Source organism: Xenopus tropicalis, chromosome 1 (assembly GCF_000004195.4).
Source record: "Xenopus tropicalis strain Nigerian chromosome 1, UCB_Xtro_10.0, whole genome shotgun sequence".
In the NCBI taxonomy this organism is placed as follows: Eukaryota; Metazoa; Chordata; class Amphibia; order Anura; family Pipidae; genus Xenopus; species Xenopus tropicalis.
In genome coordinates this window covers 43203624-43220964 of record NC_030677.2, presented here as the reverse complement: position 1 = coordinate 43220964, position 17341 = coordinate 43203624, and positions in this window count along the sequence as shown.

The window sequence follows — 17341 nt, the reverse complement described above, 5'->3', positions numbered from 1 at the left end:
GTTTCTCGAAACAATTCGCCAATGGCAAAATACTGATTTTCACTGCGATTCCATGCCTGCAAAAATATTCACTCATCACTAATTCATTCATTTATAGGATAACATGCACAGAATGTAAGGTATCTCTATTGGTTAGTATCTCTTGCACTGCAGGTTTGTTTTCAGGAAAGCAAATCTAAGGCTCAGAAAAGACCTTTATCATGGATCCCTGTTTACCTTGGGTGCTCACTGACCCAAAGGTAAGAATCCCCTCAAGCATTGGTCTGGTCCAGAGTATGTTCACAGCCCTCCTTCCTATTAATTCCCCAGCAAGGGGCATAGTCAGGTGATTGAAGTAGCACAGTAAAACATTATTAAGGCATGGTTAGCACAACACTAATGGACCTATTTGTCAGTTTTCAAGTTTGTAAAACTCCCATATTGAATGCTCACTTATGTATTAATGTTGTAAACGTTTTTGAAAAAAAAAAATGGCTTAACTTTGCCTGGGACAACTCCCATTGACTTCTATAGAAACTAGCCAGCTGTTAAATGGCGAAGTTTTACATTGCGGTTTTTGTTTTTTTTTCTTAATAAATATCAGACATTTAAGTTTTTTAACCATAATTCTAAAAAAAATCAAACTTGAACTTTGATAAATCTATTAGGCTATACCAGAACAGCTACAGCACTGCTCAAAGGTTTCTAAGAATTCACTTAAATAAAATAAGCCACTGATGGTATGAATATGGCATCTTTATTTGAATGAATATTGTTTAACTAAAGTTTACTTTATGCTCTTTGTCCAGCTGAGAGTTTGAAGACTAAAAGGTAAATCTTTTTAGAATCTGAGGATTTAGAACAAGAAATAATCTCTTTCATGCATTTATATTGTGGAAAGATATAGCACTGATAAGCAAGCGACATGACTGTGCTGCACATAAGCTGCTGCTATGAGTTCCTTATCAGTTGCACAAAATCACTAACTTCCCAGACTATCTTGCTGTGTTATCAGCGTATCACATAATTCTTTATCCCTCTGTGCCCATTTCTTCACTTGGCTTATAATGTGTTGCAGGTTAATCTTTAAAGCGAGCCAGTCGACTTAAAAAATGTATTCATAAAGCTTCTGCAACAAAAGATTTTATGGTAGGAATATATGGTGTTTTAGAAAAATAGTTTGAAACACCGGGCCAGTTTTATAAACTGCAGGGCCTGATTGGGACCATTTTGGTGGGACCTCTGCACAAGGTATTGCCAGCTGGTATTGCCAGGGTTCCAGGGCTGGATGGGCACATAGCGCCTGCTTCTCGCTCTGTGAGCTCACTATACAGCACACTATACACAGTGAAAGACGGTAAGTACTGTTGTTGGGGGTGGACTAGACAGCTTTGTGTGTTTATTCCTCCGGGTGTGGGGCCCCCTTCGGTGCAATCCAATTGGCCTATACCGGCCCTGTTGAAACAAGTACATTATGCAGACACTAGAACAATATAATTCCAAAACGACTATTCTATCTGCAAGGTGGCTTTGCAACAATTTAAGGCAAGAAGGGGGCAATTTGCGCAACACATCTTTATGTTACAATATATGCACAGTAACCACGTCTTGAGGTTTACTAGGAGGTGAAAGAGTGGAGAAATTGTAGATATATTACAGGGATGGGATCTGTTATGCAGAAACCCATTATCCAGAAAGTTCTGAATTACGGGAAGGCCATCTCCCATTATAAGGAAATAATTCCAATTTTTTTAAATTTTAAAAATGGTTTCCTTTATTTCTAAACATTTCATACTTCATTCCAACTAAGATATAATGAATCCTTATTGGAGCAAAACAATCCTATTGGGTTTAAATAATTTTTTATGATCTAAATTAAGGAAAGACCCCTTATCTGGAAAGCCCTGGGTGTTGAGCATTCTGGATAACAGGTCCCACACCTGTATAGCAAAACCATGCATCCTGTGCAGTCTGATAGATTCAAACAACCTACTGTGTTTCAAGTACAGTACATGGGCAGTACAGGAATCTTCTGCCATTTCCATACAGATATGGGATCCCTTATCCGGAAACCTGATATCCAGAAAGCTCCAAATTACGGAAAGCCCTTCTCCCATAGACCTCATTTTAATCAAATAATTCAGATTTTTAAAATTGATTTCCATTTTTCTCTGTAAAAATAAAACAGTTCTTTGTATTTGATCCCAACTAAGATATAATTAATCCTTCCTGGATGTAAAATAATTCTATTGGGTTTAATTAATGTTTTATTGATTTCTTGGTAGACTAAGGGGCACATTTACTTACTCACAAACGGGCCAAATGCGTCCGATTGCGTTTTTTTCGTAATGATTGGTATTTGGCGATTTTTCGGAAAATTGTCGCGACTTTTTCGTAGCCATTCTGAATGTTGCGCAAAATGTTGGGATTTTTTCGTAGTGTTACTACTTGCGCGAAAAGTCGCGACTTTTTCGCAGCTTTCGTGCCGAGTACAAAAGATTCGGATTCATTCAAGCTTCAGTATGGTGACTTTTCTTGGGCCAGGTTGGAGCTGCAGAGTGCCATTGAGCCCTATGGGAGACTTTCCTTGGGCCAGGTTGGAGCTGCAGAGTGCCATTGAGCCCTATGGGAGACTTTCCTTGGGCCGGGTTGGAGCTGCAGAGTGCCATTGAGCCCTATGGGAGACTTTCCTTGGGCCGGGTTGGAGCTGCAGAGTGCCATTGAGCCCTATGGGAGGCTTTCCTTGGGCCAGGTTGGAGCTGCAGAGTGCCATTGAGTCCTATGGGAGACTTTCCTTGGGCCAGGTTGGAGCTGCAGAGTGCCATTGAGCCCTATGGGAGACTTTCCTTGGGCCAGGTTGGAGCTGCAGAGTGCCATTGAGCCCTATGGGAGACTTTCCTTGGGCCAGGTTGGAGCTGCAGGGTGCCATTGAGCCCTATGGGAGACTTTCCTTGGGCCGGGTTGGAGCTGCAGAGTGCCATTGAGCCCTATGGGAGACTTTCCTTGGGCCAGGTTGGAGCTGCAGAGTGCCATTGAGCCCTATGGGAGACTTTCCTTGGGCCAGGTTGGAGCTGCAGAGTGCCATTGAGCCCTATGGGAGACTTTCCTTGGGCCGGGTTGGAGCTGCAGAGTGCCATTGAGCCCTATGGGAGACTTTCCTTGGGCCAAGTTGGAGCTGCAGAGTGCCATTGAGTCCTATGGGAGGCTTCCAAAATCATGCTAAGTCTGAAAGTTTCGCCCGCCGCTTACGAGCGCTCAATACGAAAAAGTCGAGACAAGATACGAGCGAATCGTAATGGCTACGAAAAACTCACGTTTTTTCGCGCAAATCGTATTGGTAACAAAAAAGTCCCGACAATTTCCGAAAAGTCGTAAAGGCGACGAAAAAAACGCAAAAAATACAAAAAAGTCGCAAAATGTTCGTTTTCCAACCGGAATTTTTCCAATTCGGATTCGTGGGTTAGTAAATGTGCCCCTTAAGGTATGAAGATCCAAATTATGGAAAGACCCCTTATCCAGAATAACCTTGGTCCCGAGCATTCTGGATAACAGGTCCTATACCTGTACTGCATATGCTCACATTGGGAACAAGACGATATTTGTTCTCTATTCTGTTGTGTTTGTTGTGGTGCTATTTATACCATTATAGACACATCAGTAAATATATACATCATTACATTTTAGTGCTATATTTTTTTATTTATAGTATATTCATTTTCAAGGTCTAATGAGCAGGGCCCTTTTACTCCTGTGAGTCAGTATGTATCTGTATATGTAGGTTTAATATATGCAACATGTCTATTGTACCGCACTGCAGAATATTATCATTTGTATGTATAAATACTATAAATAATAATAATAGTTCTATGGCAGTTTTAATGTTAGTAAATGCACAGGAGCGACGAATCATTATATTTATATTAAAATGATTTACATCTCATTTTTTATAATATAATATATATATTATATATATATTTATATATAAATGAATTGCATTTTATTCCTTATTAATATACTGATAGCTACAGTATTCCACAAGAAACAGTGGAAAGTTCAACTTGCAAATCATAAGGCAAAACTCTCTCTGCAGGGGATGCACCAAGGTTCGGAAAATATGAAACAATAAATACCATAATGAAATTAAATCCAATTACCACCGAAATGAATAAATTCATCAAGAATTATGTATTCATAACAAACTGAATTCTCCTGTCTGCATAATAAGATGCTAACTGCTCATTTGCAAGAAATTAGTGCAAGCCATGAGAACTAGTTTAATTGGTTTTATTTGCATAGCAGCTATATTCATATGTAATAAGGAAATATTTCCCAGTATATAGTAAATAGTGAGGGTATAGCTAACTAAATGGAATATTCCTTCTATTTAACCATCATATGAACTCCTCTCACACAGGGATATCGTAGGGTCCAGGTGCTTGTGTCCAAAGCCTGTAGATTGAATAAACAGAAATACCCAAAAAATGCAGATTTGTAGCCATTCACAAAAACAAAATTGTAAAATGTATTAAATTAAGGGTTTTTTTGTGGGTACATGCAAAGGCTGCCATAATTCCATGCCAGACGACTCTTATTTTTATTTTTATATTCAGTTCCTCCTATTCATAAACCAGTCTCTCAATTAAACCAGTCTCGGGTTGTTAAGGTAATTTAGACCCTAGCAACCAAACAAAAATTAAAATAATTTAAAAAACTGCAAATAATAAAAAATTAAGACCAATTACAAATTGTCTTAGAATACTACTCTTTACATCATACCAAAAGTCAAAGGTAAACAACCCTTTTAATCATAGACTAGTTAATTGTTTTCCCTGCATGCTTAAAATATACAAAAAGCAATCAAAACAAAGTATGAATGAAAAGTGATGACCAAATCTGTCCCGTTTTGCTTTGCCAAAAAATGTACAAAACCTCTGGGAAATTTGCAAAACAAAAATATATTTTTACCAGCACAAGATGCAATTAAGTAAATCTGCGTTGTTTCCGAGAAATACATTGAAGTTAATGGGCGCAATGTTTCACACAAAAAAAATGCCAGTGGCGAAATGCAGAATTTCACCATGAATTCTTGTCTCCGGGAAAATTTTGCTCATCACTATAACTGAGCCTATCCAAAAATGTGTATATAAACCTCCATGTTATCCAAAGACACCAACATCCCCAACTAGTGATGAGCGAATCTGTCGGCGAAAATGTTGTGCGACAAAAAAAATTTGTCGCCGCGGCTATTATTTTGTCGCGTGGCGATTGTTTCGTCGCCAGCGGCAATTGTTTCGTCACCCGCGGCTATTGTTTCGTCGCCCGCGGCTATTATTTCGTCGCCCGCGGCTATTGTTTCGTCGCCCGCGGCTATTATTTAGTCGCACGGCTATTGTTTCGTCGCCTGCGGCTATTGTTTCGTCGCCCGCGGCTATTATTTTGTCGCGCGGCTATTGTTTCGTCGCCCGCGGCTATTATTTTGTTGCGGGCTATTCTTTTGACGCCCACGACAATTCTTTTTTGACGCCGGCGACAATTTTTGGACGTGCGGCGAATTTTTCCGCGGCGCATTTTTTCATCCGTTTCACGAAACAATCCGCCAATGGCGAAACACGGAAATTCGCTGCGAATCCATGCCTGGCGAAACATTTCGCCCATCACTATCCCCAACCCCTCCGTCCTACTGCTGTTCTTTCTATGCCAGACTCAAAGAAAAAAATATATAATTCATCTGAACTTTCACAAAAATGGTAGCCTCACTGATATCCTTCTCTAATGCACTTGTGATTTATCCCATATATAACATACCATAGTTTCTGTGCTTAATGATAATGGGATCTCTAGGGGCTGGTTTACTAATCCACGAATTCGAATCCGAATGGGAAAAATTCGGATTGTAAACGAACATCTTGTGACTTTTTCATATTTTTGCGATTTTTTCGTCGCTATCGCTGCTTTTTCGCAGCTGTCACGATTTGCTCGTACATTGTCGCGACTTTTTCAGATTGAGCGCTCGTAAACGGTGGCCAAAACTTTCAGACTTTGCGTGATTTTGGAAGCCTCCCATAGGACTCAATGGCACTCTGCAGCTCCAACCTGGCCCAAGAAAAGTCACGATACTGAAGCTTGAATGAATCCGAAACTTTAATACTCGGCGTGATGGCTACGGAAAAGTCGTAACGCTACAAAACGTCCCGAAAAAGTCGTAACGCTACAAAACGTTGTGACAATTTGCGAAACAGTCGTAACGGCCACGAAAAAGTCAGGACAATTTACGAAAAAAACGCAAAATACCGATCATTACGAAAAAACGCATTTGGACGCCTTCGGATTACTAAATCAGCCCCCTAGAATTACAATTAACATACTGCTTGAGAAAATATATCTGATCTTGGTGATCAACGAGGGAAAAAGGAATTGTCACGGAAAGCAAAAGTACATTTGAATAAGAAATGACCATGTGGTTTCTCGCAACTAAACTTAGGGCTAAAATATATTGGATATAACGGATGTGCTCTGCTCAGGACAAATCTAAAACTATTTTGCAGCTTTTTTCCAAACAGGGATCTATTTGTAAAATCAGTCAATTCTTTCAATACAGTATGTTTTGTCTACTTGAATTAGGGACTAATAAGTGCAGGAAAATGTGATAGGGAGCTCCTTGTCTTCTCATGAACCATAATAGTGTTTGGACCCACCTAAGTGCCAAAACTGTCTCTGCATCACCTAAACTATTTACTATGTGATGTAAAAGCTTAAAGACTTGTCTTAAAACTCGAATCTTGGATTAGGATTCTGATCTGTGGAGATATTTTCTATTTATGTGAAGGATGTGAAGAAGTGGTTTGTAGAATAGTGTTTGCAGAACAATCTTTTCTAGTATACAAGCACATTAGTCAGTGAACAGTAGCATTCCCAGCACAGGGGAATATGAATGTAATAGGCAGCACATAATCGAGTAATAGTTATGAAAAATGCCATCTTTAGCATTTACATAAACAATTTAAACATAATAAACATTTACATAAACAATTTAAGGCAATGGTCCTGCAGCCCAAAGAACTTTAAAAATAGTAAAAGACAGTAGGGGTCATTTTTATTCCCCAAGACACAGTACTTATTAGTGCAGGAGTGTAGTCAGTAAGTACAGAGCCCTGTTGCTCCTCCTGATGTTCCATAGCTATGGGGCAGGTAGGGATATGTAGGGGGGATGTCTACATGCCTTCCCCTTGTACACCCCTCTAGAGATGTAGCGAACTGTTCGCCGGCGAACTAATTCGCGCGAACATCGGGTGTTCGCAAGTCCGCAAATTCGCGAACTTTTCGTGATGTTCGCAATTTGGGTTCGCCGGCACCGAAAAAATCGCAAAACTTACGATAACGGTACGAATGCTCCGAAAAAATCGCAAAACTTACGATAACGGTACGAAAAAGTCGCAAAACTTACGATAACGGTACGAATGATCCGAAAAAGTCGCAAAACTTACGATAACGTTACGAAAGCTCCGAAAAAGTCGCAAAACATACGATAACGTTACGAAAGCTCCGAAAAAGTCGCAAAACATACGATAACGTTACGAAAGCTCCGAAAAAGTCGCAAAACTTACGATAACTTTACGAAAGCGCCGGAAAATACGAAAAAGTCGCAAAATTACCGATCATTTCGAAAAACGGCGTGTGTCAATTTTTCAGAGGTTTTTGCCCTTGATCCCCCTCCTGCATGCCACTGTCCAGGTCGTGGCACCCTTTAAACAACTTTAAAATCAGTTTTCTGGGCAGAATTTTTTTTTTTTTTTTTTAAAGTTCGCCTTCCCATTGAAGTCTATGGGGTTCGCAAAGTTCGCGAATATTCGCAATTTTCGGCGGAAGTTCGCGAACAGGTTCGCGAACTTTTTTTTTGAGGTTCGCTACATCCCTACACCCCTCTTGGATAGAGCACTGTGTTTATGAACCTTTCCTACAAACGTTGAATAAGATCATGTAAGAAATGGTGGAATGTGAAGCCTGAAACTCAGCTACCACTGAAAGGGTTAAACATCTATTCATTTCTAAATAAAATAATACCTTACCTTAGACTTTGTTTAGACTGTTGGGTAGAAATTCCAAAGGAATGTGTGGGATGTGAGGAATGTGGACTGTATTTTTCTTTGGCATGATCTGTTACTATTTCTGCTTGAGTAATACTTGGCTTCAGAGTCAGACCTGCTACATAGTACAGATGTGTCTATGCTTCTAAATAGCAAATACCGATGCCCAAATACCAACATGAACCCATAATGTAATATGCATATACTATATATATTTACATATACATCTACTTCAAAATTATTTAAACATTAAATTTTGGTGCAGTATTTGACGCAACACACGCTAATTAACGCAGAGCGCACAAATTGTCGCCACATGCGAAAAAACGCACGCCATATTAGCCATACATGCCATTACTTTCGGAAAACTACTGTTCTGAAAATGACCATTTCCTGCAAACTGGCGGCTGCATCACTCTAGGGCCAACACATACTTGAATAAATCCCACTGCAAAGTCCATATTGTGTTGCCAAAAGCTCATGAACTGTACTTTTCTATAATTACCGCCTGCCCCAAGTAGGTGTTAATTTTTGCATAGACTAATGCGATATTTAGTGTGTTTATCGCTTCATATATATTTGTGAATCATGCGTTAATACTATTTCTATTCGCTAATTAACGCAATGCATTAAAATTAACGCATTGCGGTTGCACGCTATTCAACGCACGCGATATCTGACTTAACACAAGCAACAATACCGCAGATCGTGCGGTTTTTTCGCGCCAATTTTAGCGCTTTAGTGAATCAACCCTATTATATCTTAGTTGGGATCAAGGTACAAGGTACTGTTTTATTGTTACAGAGATAAAGGAAATGTTTTAAAATTGTAAAATAAATATAATAAAATGAAATAATATATATATTTCAACTTGCCTGGGTGCAAATGAAAAACTAAATGTGAAAAACTAGTATTGCAGGTGGAAAAATGTCTGGTTTTGGGGCAAATAATGGTGATTTCTTGTTGCCGGTTTAGGAAACGCTGGATTAATGGGTCCCTGGAGTAAACTAAATGGGGGCCTGGGGCTGCTGCCTACCATGACTAATTGCCCCCAAAAATTACAAGTACAGACAGATGGCATGCCACAATAAATATACAGTGGCTTGCAAAAGTATTCGGCCCCCTTGAATTTTTCCACATTTTGTCACATTACAGCCACAAACATGAATCAATTTTATTGGAATTCCACGTGAAAGACCAATACAAAGTGGTGTACACGTGAGGAGTGGAACAAAAATCATACATGATTCCAAACATTTTTTACAAATAAATAACTGCAAAGTGGGGTGTGCGTAATTATTCAGCCCCCTGAGTCAATACTTTGTAGAACCACCTTTTGCTGCAATTCCAGCTGCCAGGCTTTTAGGGTATGTCTCTACCAGCTTTGCACATCTACAGACTGAAATCCTTGCCCATTCTTCTTTGCAAAACAGCTCCAGCTCAGTCAGATTAGATGGACAGCGTTTGGGAACAGCAGTTTTCAGATCTTGCCACAGATTCTCGATTGGATTTAGATCTGGACTGTGACTGGGCCATTCTAACACATGGATATGTTTTGGTTTAAACCATTCCATTGTTGCCCTGGCTTTATGTTTAGGGTCGTTGTCCTGCTGGAAGGTGAACCTCCGCCCCAGTCTCAAGTCTTTTGCAGACTCCAAGAGGTTTTCTTCCAAGATTGCCCTGTATTTGGCTCCATCCATCTTCCCATCAACTCTGACCAGCTTCCCTGTCCCTGCTGAAGAGAAGCACCCCCAGATAGGGATGTAGCGAACCTCAAAAAAAAAGTTCGCTAACCTGTTCCGCCGAAAATTGCGAATATTCGCGAACTTTGCGAACCCCATAGACTTCAATGGAAAGGCGAACTTTAAAACCTAGAAAAGCCATTTCTGGCCAGAAAACTGATTTTAAAGTTGTTTAAAGGGTGCCACGACCTGGACAGTGGCATGCAGGAGGGGGATCAAGGGCAAAAACTTCTCTGAAAAATTGACACACGCCGTTTTTCGAAATGATCGGTAATTTTGCGACTTTTTCGTAATTTCCGGCGCTTTCGTAAAGTTATCGTAAGTTTTGCGACTTTTTCGGAGCATTCGTAATGTTATCGTAAGTTTTGCGACTTTTTCGGAGCATTCGTAACGTTATTGTAAGTTTTGCGACTTTTTCGGAGCATTCGTAACGTTATCGTAAGTTTTGCGACTTTTTTGGAGCAGTCGTACCGTTATCGTAAGTTTTGCGACTTTTTCGGAGCATTCGTAACGTTATCGTAAGTTGTGCGACTTTTTCGGAGCATTCGTAACGTTATCGTAAGTTTTGCGACTTTTTCGGAGCATTCGTAACGTTATCGTAAGTTTTGCGACTTTTTCAGAGCATTCGTAACGTTATCGTAAGTTTTGCGACTTTTTCGGAGCATTCGTAACGTTATCGTAAGTTTTGCCGAATACTTTTGCAAGCCACTGTATATACAGTTTATACATGCATGTATCATACCTTCCAACTGTCCCAATTGGACAGTCCTGATTTTAACATCTCAGCCCTCTGTCCCGGATTCTTAGTGAAACTCATTTCCCTTCAGATCTCCTGCACTGAATTTCAAAAAAGATAAAAAGTTTCTCAAACTTAATTAGATAAGCTTTTGGCAGAGGGCCCAGAATACTCAACACTTGCACTTAGATACAATTGTAACTAATACGTTAAACAGGTCTCTTGCGGGAACTAAGACTTGTATCTTAAAGGGTAATTTCACCTTCATTAGCAAAACTATAATAACACATAAAACAACAACCCCCAGAAATGTGTTCAAACTTTACATAACCTGCCAAAATTTGTAAAATGGGAGTGGTATTTAGGGGGTGTGGTCACAAAAATGGCAAATCAATAAAAATAGATAATCAAATCAACGGCTCTGGTAATCTCACCATTGACCATTAAAATTAATTACACAGAAGAAGTGTTTTTTAATAAAATATAGTGAATATACCCCCTGTTGTAAAATATAAAAATATTATAAGTAACCTCTGAGTTCCATGACCATAGAAAGGTACAAGGCCGAAGGATGAGCACAATCATACAAATTTACAAATATTAAGTAACCTCAGAGTTCCATGACCATAGAAAGGTACGAGGCCGAAGGCTGAGCACAATTATATAGGTTATGGAACTCCGAGGTGACTTCTAACATCCTTATATTTATCTATAATTCTATCTATAATAATATTCATATTATTATTTGTGCATTTGTTTTGGCCTGTAGGGCTTCCTGCTGGTTATCACATACAGTTGTCCTATAGACAGCTATGGGTCTCCCCTACTGGCTCCCTATTAGGCTCAACTGCTTGCAGTCCTATGCCTATGTGTGTGCCCTAATACACATGCTTATCACATGAGTTTGGTGGGAGTGGGATAGACGGATGCTGTCTCTGAACTTATAGACTTATACAAACACTTACACCTAAGTCAGATTACAGATGGTTTGTTCTACTTTTCTCTATAAAGATAATAGTTAAAAATATGCTTGAAATTAGTTTTTTTAGCAGATATACTCAGACATGAAAGATAATAGTATTTTAAGGGCTTCAGGCACTTTAAGCATTTATCTATGAATTTTATGTTTTCATTTTACTTACTACAGAAATGAAGACATTTCCCTCTATTATTTTTATAGTATCTGTTGATGATGTTCCATTTACATGCATAATTAACAGTGCTATCTTCCAGTCTTTTTGATCACTGTATCTCCTTCCTTTTTAAAAATAAAACTAGATCATTACGGCAATGTTCAGCTGTGTATGGATTATTGCACTGTATGTGACCCTTCTATGGGCATAACTCAAATTATTTCTAATAGAGCTCCAGAGGATCTCTGTTGGCTAATTACCAAAGGCACATAATAGATTACGTTTTTGATTTTAGAAACGAATGTTCTCAGTCTCCTTTTGAAAAGGATAACAGAAAAGGGGGCTGACCATGCAAACATAATCATTCAGAAAAGCAGAAATCTGGTACAGTACCTCCTTTGGGGCATGGGCAATGTTGCCACACATAGATAAAGTATATCAGCTCACTTCCATGATTTACACAAGGTTAATACAGTAACTATGAAATATGGTATGTGGTTTCTTGGGAACCAAATGTCCATGAAAGCAGGAAGTGGAAGCAAACCATGACACTTTAAGGAGGGCAGGATCCCTTTTCCAATATTTGTTGATTTGACTGACCCGCTTTCACTGGGATTGAGTGGGTGGTCCCAGAAGTTAGCTTACCAGTTTGTTTATTAAAGGGTTGAGGAACAGCTAAGACAGGGATCCCCAACCTTTTATACCCATGAGCCACATTCAAATGGAAAAAGTTTTGGAGTGCAAAACAAGCATGAAAAAAGGTCATGGGAGTGCCAATGAGAGCTGTAATTGGCTATTTAGTAGCCCCTATGTTGACTGGAAGCCTACAGAAGGCTCTGTTTGCCAATTACACTGGGTTTTATGCAACCGAAACTTGCCTCCTAACCAGAAATTAGAAAATAAGCACCTGCTTTGAGGCCACTGGGAGCAACATCCAAAGGGTTGGGGAGCAACATGTTGCCCCTGAGCCACTGGTTGGGGGTCACTAAGCTAAGAGTTGGTAAGCAACACCTTGTTTACTACCCACTGGTTGTAAATTACTGCCCTTCACTATAGGCCGGATTGTTTCTGCTGCAGGATTCTGAAGTGAAAAATAAAAAGCCAAAACCTGGTTAAGCAGTCGGATCTTCCAGATCTTCTATTTGAATCTTACAAGTGTAAATAAAGGAGAATTTGGAGTATACATTTAACAAAGTTCAAACGAAAGAAGCTCCAAGCACACCGGATTAAAAAGGGTAAAACTCCATCTTTATTAGTCCATTAGGATACAGGTACCTAACGTGTTTCGTGCGCGTGCGCACTTAGTCATAGGCCTATGACTAAGTGCGCACGCGCACGAAACGCGTTAGGTACCTGTATCCTAATGGACTAATAAAGATGGAGTTTTACCCTTTTTAATCCGGTGTGCTTGGAGCTTCTTTCGTTTGAACTTTGGAATCACTACCTTGGCTACGGGTTTGGGGCCCTGAGCACCCGGACCACCTTGGGACCTGGGTGAGTGGAACTGATTATCATTGGACTTCACGAGCTTCGGCTCTAAATATTTGTGCTAGGTTCGGGGTGTTCACACCCGGACCTTATTGTTTAATTTGGTACGAATTTTATCGTTTATATTGATTTCTTTGTACACTTTGGCTTTTGGATAGATTTTGAGTAATACTTTGATTTATTATTTGATTTATAATTTGCTTTCAGCTTTTGAGGGTACATTTAACAAAGTCACAAACTTATTCCAATATGCCATGCTTATTTATCTACACTACCAATTGATGCACTCAGTTTTTACATATTGGACTCTAGCAAAAGTCGACTGTGTGCAAAAGCATAATGTCCCTAAATCTGTAGTCAATACTTGGAACAGCAAGGCGCATCTACTACTAAACCAGGGAGCACCCCAAATCTGCTGATCCTGTCATAGACAACCATACATCATGCATTTTAAAGCCACTTGGTTGTATAAACAATAGAAGGTAGTAGCCACTATTATATTGTGGTTATATCCCATCAAAGATTAATATTTTCATTAGTACAACCATATATACAATAACTCAGTAAGGGGCAGTGCTCTTTTTTCCTCTGCCAAGGTAACTATGATACTGCAAAATGAAAAAAAGTATTTTATAATTCAGAAATATGACATAGTTTATAAAATATCTAATAATATGTTTGGTGTCACCAGTCTAAACTATTTAGTCTTCTTTCACCACTTGCATGTTGATGGAGGACAGGCAAACACCTACTTCCCAAGCAAATAAAAAAGAAAACTCCTTAGTCGGCATTTGTGGAACCCAGGACTTTTAGAATTAATAACTGTAAAATGTAATGGGATTGATACTTTCTCAACTAGAGTACAGAATTCATTAACTAAGTATTGCCTTAATGTGAGTGCTATATTACTGTCTTCAGTGACTTTTGCAACTAACCCTCATGTGTAATAAAAGGCATTAAGTTTGCCCAGGAGCAGCCAATGAGATTTTTGCTTTGAAACTGGTGACAAGTAATGCTTCCAGACAATTAGTTGCTATAGGTTACTGCTCCTTGGCTGACTTGTGCCTTTCATTACATAACCCCCTAAGTCTTATTTTTGCATTTCACCTTTGAATTTGAAAGAAATGGAACTAATATATATATAGGAAAGCTTCAGGATTGGGAATTATTTTAAGGAGTCTAAAATAACTTCTGTTACTTTTGCTGCCTTTTAAGGTCAGACTGCGCCTATAACATTTGCAGATACTCTAAACAGTTGCATGAAATTACTGAAAGAACATTATATTTATTTTACCTCCCCTAGAAGACACAAGCAACTTGCAGTAAAAAAGAAAAAAAAAAATTTACGCCAAAGACATAAATTCCCCTTCTCAAAAGAAAATTAAGTGTGCAATATAATCCATTCACTTGAAAGAAATTATAATGTACAATTAAGAATATAATATTCCCTGGGATCTTTTCAAAATTACAATTTTATCACTGTTATAATTTTGGTTATTATAGAAACTGAATTTCTCATAGCAGGAATTTATTCATGTTCTGCCTTAACTTAAATTGAAATGAGGCTGAGCATTTATTGGTGTTTCATTGAAATGAGCATGCCAGCATTCTCCTCTCCATATAATAAAACCAAAGTATTTACCATATAAAGTAACCATCATTTCTATCAGTCATTTTCTCTGCAACTACTGTACATAGTTATGTGTTGTGTGTAAGTATGTGTGTCCTTTTTTGAAAAACAATACCCAACAGTAGTGATGGGTGAAATAATTCGGAAGACATGGCCTTGCGGCGAATTTCCACATTTCGCAATTGGCGGATTTTCCGGGAAATGAGCAATGGAAAAATTTGCCACTCATCAAAAAATTGTTGCTCGTGTCAAAAAGAGACTGTCAACTAAAATCACCCCCAAATACGAAGATTTATTTATCAAAAATTTTACTCCATTAGCCAAAACTACCAAGGCGAGCCTTCACAAATGGAGCACACAAAACATATACTGGTTTGGCAAAATAGCATCAATCAAGATAAATATACTTCCTAAATTTTTATATCTTTCTGAAACTCTGCCCATCGAAATCCCACCAAGGTTTTTTAAGGAAATGCAAACTGCTTTCAATGATTTTGTATGGGGTCACAAATATCACAGGATTAACAAAAAGGTACTTAACACATCTAATACTCAGGGGGGTCTGGGACTTCCAGCTCTCCAAAAATACTATGAGGCGGCACATACCCGGCAAATCCTAGTCTGGTCACGCTGGTTTTCTGATATGACTTGGGTAAAAATGGAAAGTGTACAATTCAACCCATATCACCCTAATGTATGGTTTTGGCCTAACCCAAATTATATACTACCTAAGATTAATATGCTGAAAGCAACAGCATTCACACTTAAAATATGGAAAAAGGTTAAACTAAAATACAAGCTTAGCTCTCCATACTCTCCTGTGACAGCGGTCTTAGGTAACCCGATGTTTCCGCCCTTAGCCATAGCTTTACCTACCCAACCCAGAGAGAAAACCTTTCTATTCTTGGTCAAAGACCTGCTCAATTCTACCTTAACATCTATCCTACCCCTCGAAACTCTCCAACAAAAGATCCCAAACTTCCAATTACGTTGGTACAGGTACTTTCAACTAAGGCATTTCTTAGAACCCTTTATAAAGTATTTCCAAGATAATCCACACACTCAATTTGAGTCCTTGGCTTGTAGAGGATTTTCCCAAAAGGGTTTGATATCCAGAATACACACTCTGATTAATGACCCATTTCTTGAACAAGTGGGAAACAGTGACAGGATCAGAAATCACAAGGGAGGACTGGGACCTCATTTGGGAAAATGCAAAGACAAGTGTAACATGTACTAAGCAAAAAGAGAACCTTTATAAGATATTAATGTTCTAGTACCTAACCCCAGTGAGATTGAACAGAATATATCCTGAATACCCTCAGAAATGCTGGAGGTGCGGTGGGGCCGTAGGAGATGTGCCACATATATTTTGGTTTTGCCCCCTCCTACAACCTCTTTGGGAAAAAGCTCGAGACCTCCTGTCATCCCTTATGCACCAAACAATACAAAAAAGCATAACTACTTTTTTATTAGGCAGGCCTATAATCGGTCTCTCTAGACCACAACAGAGACTTGCCAACCACATATTGACTGCTATCCACATATCCATAGCGTCTAAATGGAAAACACCAACACTTCCAACTTGGGAAGAACTCTACCAAAGAATTGAAAGCAACAGAAACTTTGAATACAGGATCGCTTATCTTCGCAACACGGTTCCGATATACCTAAAAGTCTGGCCAACATGGGAACTCCGATCACTTACACAGGGAGAATGAGGACACATAGCTACAATAACAAAGACAATAACTGTTACTGTCTTAGGACAATTATAACCAGTAGAACCAGGTCTATAATTTTTGATATGTTATGATGCTTCTATATTTTCTTCTTTTTTATGTTTGTATACATGCTTACTTTCCCAAAAAAAAAAAAAAACAATAAAAATATAAGTTACAAAAAAAAAAAAAGAGACTGTCGCACGTGTAAAAAAGAAGTACATCAAAAAAGTTGGGACCCTAGAAAAATTGAATAGAAAAGTTGTTGCGTGCATTAAGAAAGTGATGCATGTGAAAAAATTTTTTGACGCGCAGCATGTGTGCCGTTTCGCTAATTGTTCGTCTCTATTCACAAATTTTTGGGCGAAGTGAAATGGGACAGATTTGCTCATCACTAGTGGACAGTGTAACTAGACTGAATGTGAAACAAGGAGGGCACCAACCAATACTATCCAAGCAGCACTTAGAATTGACTAGTTTACATTTCTGATTGGTTGGTGCCCTCCTTGTTACAGATAGTGATGAGTGAATTTTTTTTGCCAGGCATGGATTTGCAGCTAATCTCCGCATTTCACCATTGGCGAATTGTTTTGTGAAACTTCCGTGAAAATTCGCCTCACAGATTTTTTTTTGTTGCGCGTCAAATTAGGCGTGGACGCGACAAAAAAGCATGCAACGGTGTCAAAATGGGCGCATCAAAAAAAGCACGGGCGACAAATGAGTTTCGCTAATTTTTCGCCATTTCGCAAATTTTCTTGCCATTTTGCAAATTGTATGGCGAAGCAAAACAGGACAGATTTGTTCATCACTAGTTACTGAATAAGCCAT